At 40.1% G+C, this 9,949-nt stretch overlaps 1 pseudogene; it reads left to right on the forward strand.

Annotated features, from left to right (window-relative positions):
• The first annotated feature begins 938 nt into the window (after nucleotides 1-938).
• Nucleotides 939-5,055, forward strand: LOC132281840 (uncharacterized; annotated as a pseudogene).
• Nucleotides 5,056-9,949: the final 4,894 nt, after the last annotated feature.

The raw sequence follows: 9,949 nt of genomic DNA on the forward strand, positions 1-9,949 counted from the left end.
ATCCCGTGGAAAGGGATCAGGAGCAAGTTGAGGAAGATATCTTGTTGCGTGATTTGGTCCCACCAAGAGGGGGACAAGCGAGGGGGACTGTTGATCCACCTTTTCAGATGAATAGGGAACAAATTAGGTTAGCCATTCAAGAGGCTATTTTTTATGCATATCGACCGACAGGTGCGTCATCGTCACAGTTTGTGCCACCACCGGCTCCACCACCACCATCTCCGAAGACAAATGAGCTAGATGATACTCTTTCTCACATTGCCAGGTTTGTGAAGTTGATGCCAACCTTGTTTGAGGGTGGTCCAGATCCGCTTGTTGCGGACGGTTTCCTGGATAGGGTGGAGAAGCATATTAATGCAACGGACAAGTTGAAGATCACATTGGCGACTTACAATTTTGTGGGCGATGCTGAGATTTGGTGGAAGACCGTTTCTCACACCCATAATCTGGATACTATGACATATGCTACATTCAAGAAGTTGTATTATGAGAAGTACTTTCCAGCGCCTAAGCGGAGGGAACTAAAGAAGGAGTTTGATGGGTTAAAGCAAGGAAGTATGACAGTTACAGAGTATGAAAACAAGTTTACGTCACTTTTGAGGTTTGCACCGGGAATTGCTAATGATGAAGAAGGAAAGATAGAGAAATTTGTTGATGGCCTTGATCTTACCATTAGGCCAATTGTAGCTGCTTCAGAACCGACAGAGTATGCAAAAGCAGTGCGAAAGGCTTTAGTGGTTGAGGCTGAGAGTAAGGACAACAAGGCTATCAGGGAGTCCTACAAGCACAACAGGGGTATGAGTACTTTCTCCGAAGGTCAATCAAGTAAGAAGCAGAAGCATGAGCAGTCAGGGTTCAGGGGACAGCAGCCAGTTAGATCTGCACCCACAGCTTCAGTGTCCATGGGGTCTTTCTAGACCGAATGTTACTTGTTTCAGATGCGGGCAGTTGGGACATTACAAGTCCCAATGCACTCAGACACAGGTAGCTTGGATGATTTGTTTCAAGTGTGGGCAGCCAGGGCATCACAAGTCCCAGTGTACTCAGATTTAGGTGGCGGCTGGTGGATGTTTCGGGTGTGGCCAGCAGGGCCATAGGGTGAAAGATTGTCCACAGCGGGGCAGTGGTTTGGGCAGAGGTGGAGGTTCACAGCAGAGGCAGATACAGTCTGCCACAGTTCAGTCAAGGTTTCGACCACCACCACCACCTCAGCTGTCTCAGCCAGCTATGTCAGCCCAGAGTTCTCGACCTGGTAGGGGAGCTTCTTCGAGTGCACCTACTCAGCAGTCTAGCTATCAGGCAGGCAGTTCCCAGGGGCAGAGGACCCAGGGTCGCGTGTTTGCACTTACTCCAGTCAAGTCACCATCCAGTCCTTCAGTTGTTAGGGGTATGTTTCTTGTGTCCCATTCTTGGGCTCGTGTATTGTTTGATTCTGGTGCTTCTTATTCATTCATTACTTCATCATTTGCACGGGCATTGGGTTTAGAGGTCAGTCAGTTAGACAGACCGCTTTGTGTTGACACGCCTATCGGGGGTTCAGTTGCTCTTAGTAGAGTTTGTAAGAGTTGTTCCACCATAATTGCCAAACATGTTCTTGAGTTTGATCTCATCCTTCTCGAGATGACGGGATTTGATGTCATTCTTGGGATGGACTGGTTGTCATCCTTCAGAACTGTCATTGATTATTTCAGGGGCAGAGTTTCAGTGTGTACCCCGGATGGGGATTGTTTCTGTTTTGTGGGAGATCGATGTGATCCTCTCACTCATTCATTTTATGGTGTTAGGGGTCGAGATCGGCAGACATTCTTCTTAGCTAGTCTTTTCGCCGATGATGACGTTGAGTTTTATGGGGTTGATTATCCAGCAGTTGTGCGTGATTTTCTGGATGTGTTTCCGGAGGACTTGACTGAGTTGCCTCCACACCGAGAGGTGGAATTTGCTATTGATTTTATGCCTGGTACCGCACCAATCTCTATGGCACCGATTGAATTAGAAGAATTGAAGAAGCAACTTGATGATTTGAGGATGAAAGGCTTTATCCGACCGAGTGTGTCACCGTGGGGTGCACCGGTCTTGTTCGCTAAAAAGAAAGATGGTTCTTTAAGGTTGTGCATTGATTACCGGAAGTTGAATCATGCCATCATCAAGAACAAGTATCCTTTACCAAGGATAGATGATTTATTTGATCAGTTGAGGGGAGCCAGTTATTTTTCGAAGATTGACTTGAGGTCAGGCTATTATCAGTTACGGGTTAGAGAGGAGGATATTCCAAAGACCGCGTTTCGTACGCGATATGGACATTACGAGTTTCTTATTATGCCTTTTGGTTTAACCAATGCGCCGGCGGCATTCATGGATTTAATGAACCGTGTCTTCCACGATTACTTGGATCAGTTTGTGGTAGTTTTTGTTGATGATATTCTTGTGTATTCACGGACTCGGGAAGAGCACGAGGTCCATTTGGGTATAGTGTTGCAGATTCTACAGGAGCACCGTTTGTACGCCAAGTATGAAAAGTGTGAGTTTTGGCTACAAGAGGTGAAATTTTTGGGACATGTTGTCTCGGAAGGTGGGGTTTCAGTTGATCCTTCAAAAATAGAGGCAGTTTTGAGTTGGGAGCAACCCAAGAATGTCTTTGAGATCCGGAGTTTCCTTGGCCTAGCGGGTTATTATCGGAGATTTGTGAAGGATTTTTCCCGTTTGGCAGCTCCTATGACCAGATTGACCAGGAAAGGGATCAAGTTTGCATGGAATGAGGCCTGTGAGTAATCCTTTCAAGAGTTGAAAACAAGGTTGACTACGGCTCCGGTGTTGGTGATACCTGAGCATGGCTTGGGTTATGTGATCTATTGTGACGCCTCACGTGATGGTTTGGGTTGTGTACTGATGCAAGATGATAGAGTAGTGGCTTATGGGTCTCGACAGTTGAAGACTCGCGAGCTTAACTACCATACTCATGACTTAGAGTTAGCGGCAGTTGTATTTGCTTTGAAGTGTTGGAGACACTATTTGTATGGTGAGAGATTTGAGGTGTTCTCGGACCACAAGAGTCTCAAGTACCTTTTCTCCCAAAAGGACTTGAACAACAGACAGAGGCGATGGGTTGAATTCTTAGAAGACTATAACTTTGAATTGCAGTATCATCCTGGCAAGGCAAATGTTGTAGCTGATGCCTTAAGCCGAAAATCTCGTGGAACTTTGGCCAGTTTAGCCATTCGGAAATAAAAAATGTTGGAAAATTTGGCTGAAATGGGATTGTATTGTTTTGATGATGATGATGATGGCAGTGAGTCAGCATTCTTGTTTAGTCTCGTGGCTCAACCCACTCTTGTTAGATGGGTGATTGAGTCACAGAGACAGGATTCAGATTTGGATGCCATTTACACCTTGATCTCCAGTGGCGAGATCGTGAAGGATTGGACCTTACATGCAGATGGAGGTCTACAGTTTAGGGGTTTGTTGGTTGTTCCTACAGTTTGTCGTGAGGACGTCTTACGGGAGTTTCATACTTCCCGCTTTGCAGTTCATCAGGGTGGTACCAAAATGTATCACAATCTAAGACGTCAGTATTGGTGGAGTGGAATGAAGAAGGATGTTGCACAATTTGTGGCTAAGTGCCTTACCTGTCAGCAGGTGAAGGCCAAGCACCAGAGACCAGCTGGTTTATTGCAACCATTGCCGGTAGCGCAGTGGAAATGGGAGGAGATTGCCATGGATTTTGTGACAGGTCTTCCTAGGTCACGGAGAGGAAATGAAGCCGTATGGGTCATTATTGATAGGTTGACCAAGACTGCTCACTTTTTGCCTATTAAGGCAACAAATGATGCAGAGGCACTTGGTGTACTTTATGTGAAGGAGATTGTAAGATTGCACGGAGTTCCAGTGACTATTATGTCGGATAGAGATGCCAAGTTCACCTCGCAGTTCTGGGAAGGACTTCAAGCAGCTTTTGGCTCAGCGTTGCACCTTAGCACGGCATTCTATCCACAAACGGACGGCCAGTCTGAGCGTACTATCCAGATCTTGGAGGATATGCTTCGGGCCTGTGTACTTGACTTGGGTGGTAGTTGGGAGGATTACCTTCCACTTATTGAGTTTGCCTACAACAACAGTTATCAGGCAAGTATTCAGATGGCTCCATTTGAGGCGTTGTATGGTAGACCTTGTAGGTCTCCTGTCTGTTGGACTGAGGTGGGCGAGACAGCCGCCTTAGGACCCAACATTGTACTTGAGACTACTGAGAAAATTAAGTTGATTAGACAGAGGCTGCTCACGGCTCAGAGCCGACAGAAGAGCTATGCAGATAGGCGGAGGCGACCGTTATCCTTTGAGGTGGGAGATCACGTTTTTCTTCGAGTTTCTCCACGGAAAGGGTTGATGAGGTTCGGAAAGAGTGGCAAGTTGTCGCCACGATTCATTGGGCCTTTTGAGATCTTGGACTGTGTAGAAGAGGTTGCCTACAGACTTGCTTTGCCACCGTAGATGGACAAAGTTCATAATGTCTTTCATGTATCAATGCTACGGAAGTACGAGCCGGATCCGTCTCACATTTTGAGTTGGGTTGATGTAGACATTGATGAGGATGTTTCTTACGAGGAGGGACCAGTTCAGATCCTTGACACACAGCAGAAGGTGTTGAGGAAAAAGACGATACCATTGGTAAAGGTTCTTTGGAGGCATCATGGAGTTGAGGAGGCTACTTGGGAGCTTGAACATGAGGTTCGCTCTAAGTATCCAGAGTTGTTTTCTTCCTCAGGTATGACTTGATTTCGGGGACGAAATCTTTTAAAGTTGGGGAGAATGTAATGTTGTGGGTTATTATGTATATATAAATGTGTGTTTAAGTTATAAAAAGAATAATTATAAAAAGGAAAAAGAAAAAAAAAAAAAAAAAGTAAGTGGGCCCCACCCATGCTTTTAACATTGCAGAAAGGCCATAACGCCATTAAAAAAACGTGGGTTTCTCTCTCTCTCGGCTATATCACTTTCCCCTCTCGGCAGTTTCATTTTTCTTCTCTTTTTGCAACTTTCAAACTTTGATCTAGCTTTAATCTTTTGGATTTTGGTGGAACATTGTGAAGCAAAGTTGTTAAGCTCGTCAAGGCCTTCAATTTGATAGGAGCCAATCATCATTTGGTGCACTCTAAGGAGTTCAAAATTCTAGGGTTCTTGGGCTTGGATTTGGGGATTTTGGGAGTTTTCACTTCCATTGAGGTAGGGGTGTTCTAATCTACAACTTCTTAGCTCTTTTTGTGAATTTTGCCCCTTAAATTTGATCCTAAGCATGCTAATTTTGATTATCTAGTTTGTGGTTGAAGCATGTTTAACTAAAATGCTAAATGTGTTCCATGTATTATTTGAATTCATATATATGACTAGATTTATCACGGTGATTGAGCATGTTTGGTGTTGACATGTTGTATGTCCTAAGATTATGTATTTATTTATTTATTTATTGCTTTGAAAGAAAATGATGCTATGGTCAATAAATAAATAAAAGAAATGAATGCTTATAAATTTCTATTAAATTGTGGTGATGATGTAAATGGAATGTATGAAAGCCTATGGTTGAATTGATAAATTGAAGCATGCGCATTCATGCATTCATTGGGAAAGAGAAAGGGGGAAAAAATGTTTTTTTTGAACAAACGAAATTATTTTGGGAAAAATATTTTTTTTAAAGGAGTTTGCGAAAACCGGACGCCTAGGAGGCGCCTAGTGGTCCATGGTGTTAGTGTAGTCTAGAAAGGATCATGGTTGAGCTAACTAGGCCGGATGCGACGCCTTGGAGGTGCCTTGTGGTCGTGGATAGTTAGTCAACCCTCCATTCGTGACGCCTTGGAGGTGCCTTGGGTCGGATTACACTAACGGTTTTGGAAGTTGAAACGGAAATGTTTCGGAAAATGGGGAGTAACATTTGCATATTACACTTCATGACATTGTGGTAAACTTGTGATTGGGTGGTATTTGTTACATACTTGTTATTGTATTTGAGAGTGTGTGTTTCCTTATAGCATGATCCCTTTCACTTTTTATCTATTCATTGTATGGATTCGCGGGGATATAAGAAGTGTGTCTTAGACACTTCCTACTGAGCTTATGCTCACCCCATTATTTCTAACATTTTTCAGGATATGGAAAAGAGGTGGCGGACGACGATCCACCACGATTCTAGACGAGCACGGAGACCTATTTTTATTTATTTATTTTTTTTGCTATTTTTGTATTAAAACTCTCTAATATTTTGTAAATGTAATATTAACTAACTCGTAAAACTTTAGTTTAATTAGTATAATGTTGTAAGCCATGGACTTTTAAATTCTAGCTACGCTTTTTGGACTGTAACTTGATGTAACCAAAGTATGTTCCTTGTTGGATGAGATGGAGGAATGGGATTTTGTATGTATGTAGTCACTTTGGAGATGTGATATAATATATGTATATTGCGTTGGGACAGGATATTTTAGATTTAAGGCCCTGTGAGGCCATTGTATTTTTTTTTTTTTTTTTTTTTTTTGTATTTCAACAGGTTGTTTAGAGACATTTTCTGTGGAGGTCATGCCGAAATTTTTATAAATTTTTATTATTATTTTGGTATCCTTTTGGGTCGTTACACGTTGCCAGCCCTAAATTTAAGTGAAATGATACATGTTAAAACCTTAACAATTCAACTTAAGATAATGTAGAGAGATTTTACCTTATGTTAGATATAAAAAGAGAGTAATGATACTCTGTCTGATCAAATTGGCCTACTCTTAGTCCGAATCCTACGTGTAACTGCTACGTAATTATCTAAATAGTCGATATTTTATTTGGGCACTAAAAATACTAAAGATAAATATGGAAAAAATTTCTCTATTCATCTTCTTGGTTCTACTACTCCCTTGATTCTTTCTCTCTTTAACTCACGATTCATCATTACAGTTCTTAATGAACATTTTTATTTTTTTTTTTTTTAATCAAATCCCCAAAATTTATACAATATACGAAAGCCAAAATATATATTGAAAATGAAAAAATACCTTCAATCTTATTAGGGTTCATTGTTTCCTCTTCAAGCAAACATATATATATATGTATTTTCTCTTTTAATTTTATTAACCAATAGAGACTTCTCAATGCTTTGATTCCCTGTCAATTTTGCTAAGTGGAAAAAAGAGAACCGTGAGTTAGAGAGAGAAAGAATCAAGAAAGCAGCAGAACATTTTCAGAGAGATAGAGAGGGGTCGTCAAAAAAAATTTCAAATTCTTTCCGTATTTATTTTTAGTATCTTTAGCGCGCAAATAAAGTATCAACGATTCAAGTAATTATTGGCAATTCCACGTAGGATTCGGACTAGAAATAGGCCAATTTGATCGGACAGAGTATCATTACTCTAAAAAGAGAATATAATTCTTTATTGTATTGATGTATATGAGATTTCATAAAAGTCCTATGTATAGGAAATAATTTGAGGGTAAGCGAGTGATCGAACAAGTAATCTATATATATTAATATAATAGGTGTACTCATATATGGTAATTTGTAATATGCAAGAAATGGTAGGTAAATGGATAAACTTGTCATCTAATCTCCCACATTTTCTATGATACCCCTCGAATCTAGAGTCACGGGTGATCAAGTCCGAGCACAGACCCGACGGATACCAAACAATTAATATGTAAATAAGCACAGAATACAAGATGAATCAAAGAAATAAAATAATAAGCTGAAAAGAATTCTAATTATAAAATCATCAAAGGTTACTATTGTTAAAATCCAATAATCCAAAATAACTCCATTAATTTAACAACTCGGGAATCCATCAAGTGGACCCCTAATAAAATCCCAAACTGGAAAGGAAATAACTGTAACAAAAATCCAACGTTAAATATAGAAAGCAGTCCTACGTAATCGGAGGATTGAGTCACTGTATCTGCTCTGCACAATCAAGCTCTAACCCTAGAACTGACGAACACCTGAAAAATAAGAGAATGGGTCAGGCCCACATGCAAGTCATATCCCACTACGATCCATACAGAAATCCGATACTCAGATACATCCTAGATAGCTCAACAATAACTAGAATAATCCATATATGTATAAATACACACTATAGGACGCTCACTAGTCCAATAGGTCTGTCTCAGCCTGAGTAGAGATACCATGCAAATCGCACATAACGTGGTCATGTGTACCTAGACCTACTAGGGAACAACACATATGTCCAGTTATCTATCTTAGGCGATATATGCACCATAACCATGGTCCTGAGACTCAAACTCATACCATGGCACAATAATAAATATATATAAAGTCCGTATACTCCTCATACAAAATATCATCCATCTGGTATAATGGTCTAATATATGTATAACAATCCATCCAGAAACCAAAGTAGGTCATTCAATTATTTTATTGACATGACACAAATATGAGTAGGACTTAACCTATATGGTTAATCCATACCTCAATCCAGATTAGGTAGGACTTAGTATTTGAACTAATCCATCCCTAGTATGCCACCGTCCCATACCGGTGCATACAATCCTCCAATTAGTATAATTGATAAAACAGCACTAGGTATTCATCAACCCTTCTCCAAAATATGCATCAATATAAATTAATACATATACAACGATATTAGGCATTCATTATAAAACCTAAAAATCATATTCCAACTATTTAAATTGCTAAAATAAATCAAAGCATTTAAATCCTCCAAATTGTCCATAAATTGATACAGTTAAAGCAAGTTAAATACCAATTTATTCCAAACCAAGCGTAGTGAATTGTAAGTAATTCACTACACTTATAACTCTGTTTAATTATGATTAAACAGTATTAAATCATATATAACAGAAGCTCTAAGTTCCAGCAAATAATTTAATTAACCAAAACGGTGTGTAACCTATAGGTTTTTTCTTAAATTCATCTTACTCCATTTCTTAGTCCAATTATGAATAAATATTTCCTCATAATATTACAGGTCTATAACAATCTCATACATCATTAAAAGCAGTTTAAACAGAGTAAAAATACCCTGTACAATCCATACAACGCCCTAAAAATAGTTAATACGTAATTCTGGGCGAGAGCAGGCTTTCAATCCATTAACATGGGAGCCGGCTCTGTGGAGCTAGGAGTCAGTTCCACACTCCTTGGAGTCGGCTCCATCAATGAGGGAACTGGCTCCCTCCTTTTGAGAGCCTACTCTCTCACTCCCTGAAGCCGTTAGCTTTTTTTGCTTCGTCTTCCTCGCCTCCGGCAATACCCAGGGCCTATGTAATTCTTTTAATACTTGTTCTAGTGTTCATTCAACGTCCCAGATTATTTACAAGACATCGATATACATCAACGATCTCAATTAAACAAAGCTTAACCGTAAAAACAGCAGGAACTAATTAGCAGAACTTTAAGAATTTGCAAACCAGTTTAATTCAACAAGATTAAATATAGTTTAAACATGCATAAAAGATTTATTTTAGCATTAATTAAACCCATGGAGTCTACCTAGGCATGCACCGAACACAAGTTTAAGGGAAAGAGTTAGAATATAGATTTGTCTCTGATTTCATTTTAGAAATCTTAAACCGTCTTCTCTAACAACTCTGGCGACCTGAATTATTTTACTGACCTTCGTTGCTCCTAGTTTAACCCACGAGCATGCGTCAATTACTCCTCCTTGGTTCAGCCCTTGACCCTAACCAAAACCCTAACTTGCTTCTCTCCGTTCTCTCTCAAACCACCCTGTGCTTTCTCTTAGCCTCCACAGTTCGTAAATAGAGTTCTAAAAACTCTTGCAGACGTATAAAGGTATATATATAGGCTTATACAAATACCAACCCTAATTCTAATTACATAACTGATGCGACCTGAGCGTGTGCACAAAATAATGCACAACACTTTGGTTTTGGAAATGGTATCAAGCGGGCATCATAGTTTACATTTATAAACCGCTAAACACTT

This window comes from Cornus florida, unplaced genomic scaffold (genome assembly GCF_030987335.1).
Source record: "Cornus florida cultivar Cherokee Brave unplaced genomic scaffold, ASM3098733v1 CherokeeBrave_3.0.0_Hap2_Chr01, whole genome shotgun sequence".
Classification (NCBI taxonomy): domain Eukaryota; kingdom Viridiplantae; phylum Streptophyta; class Magnoliopsida; order Cornales; family Cornaceae; genus Cornus; species Cornus florida.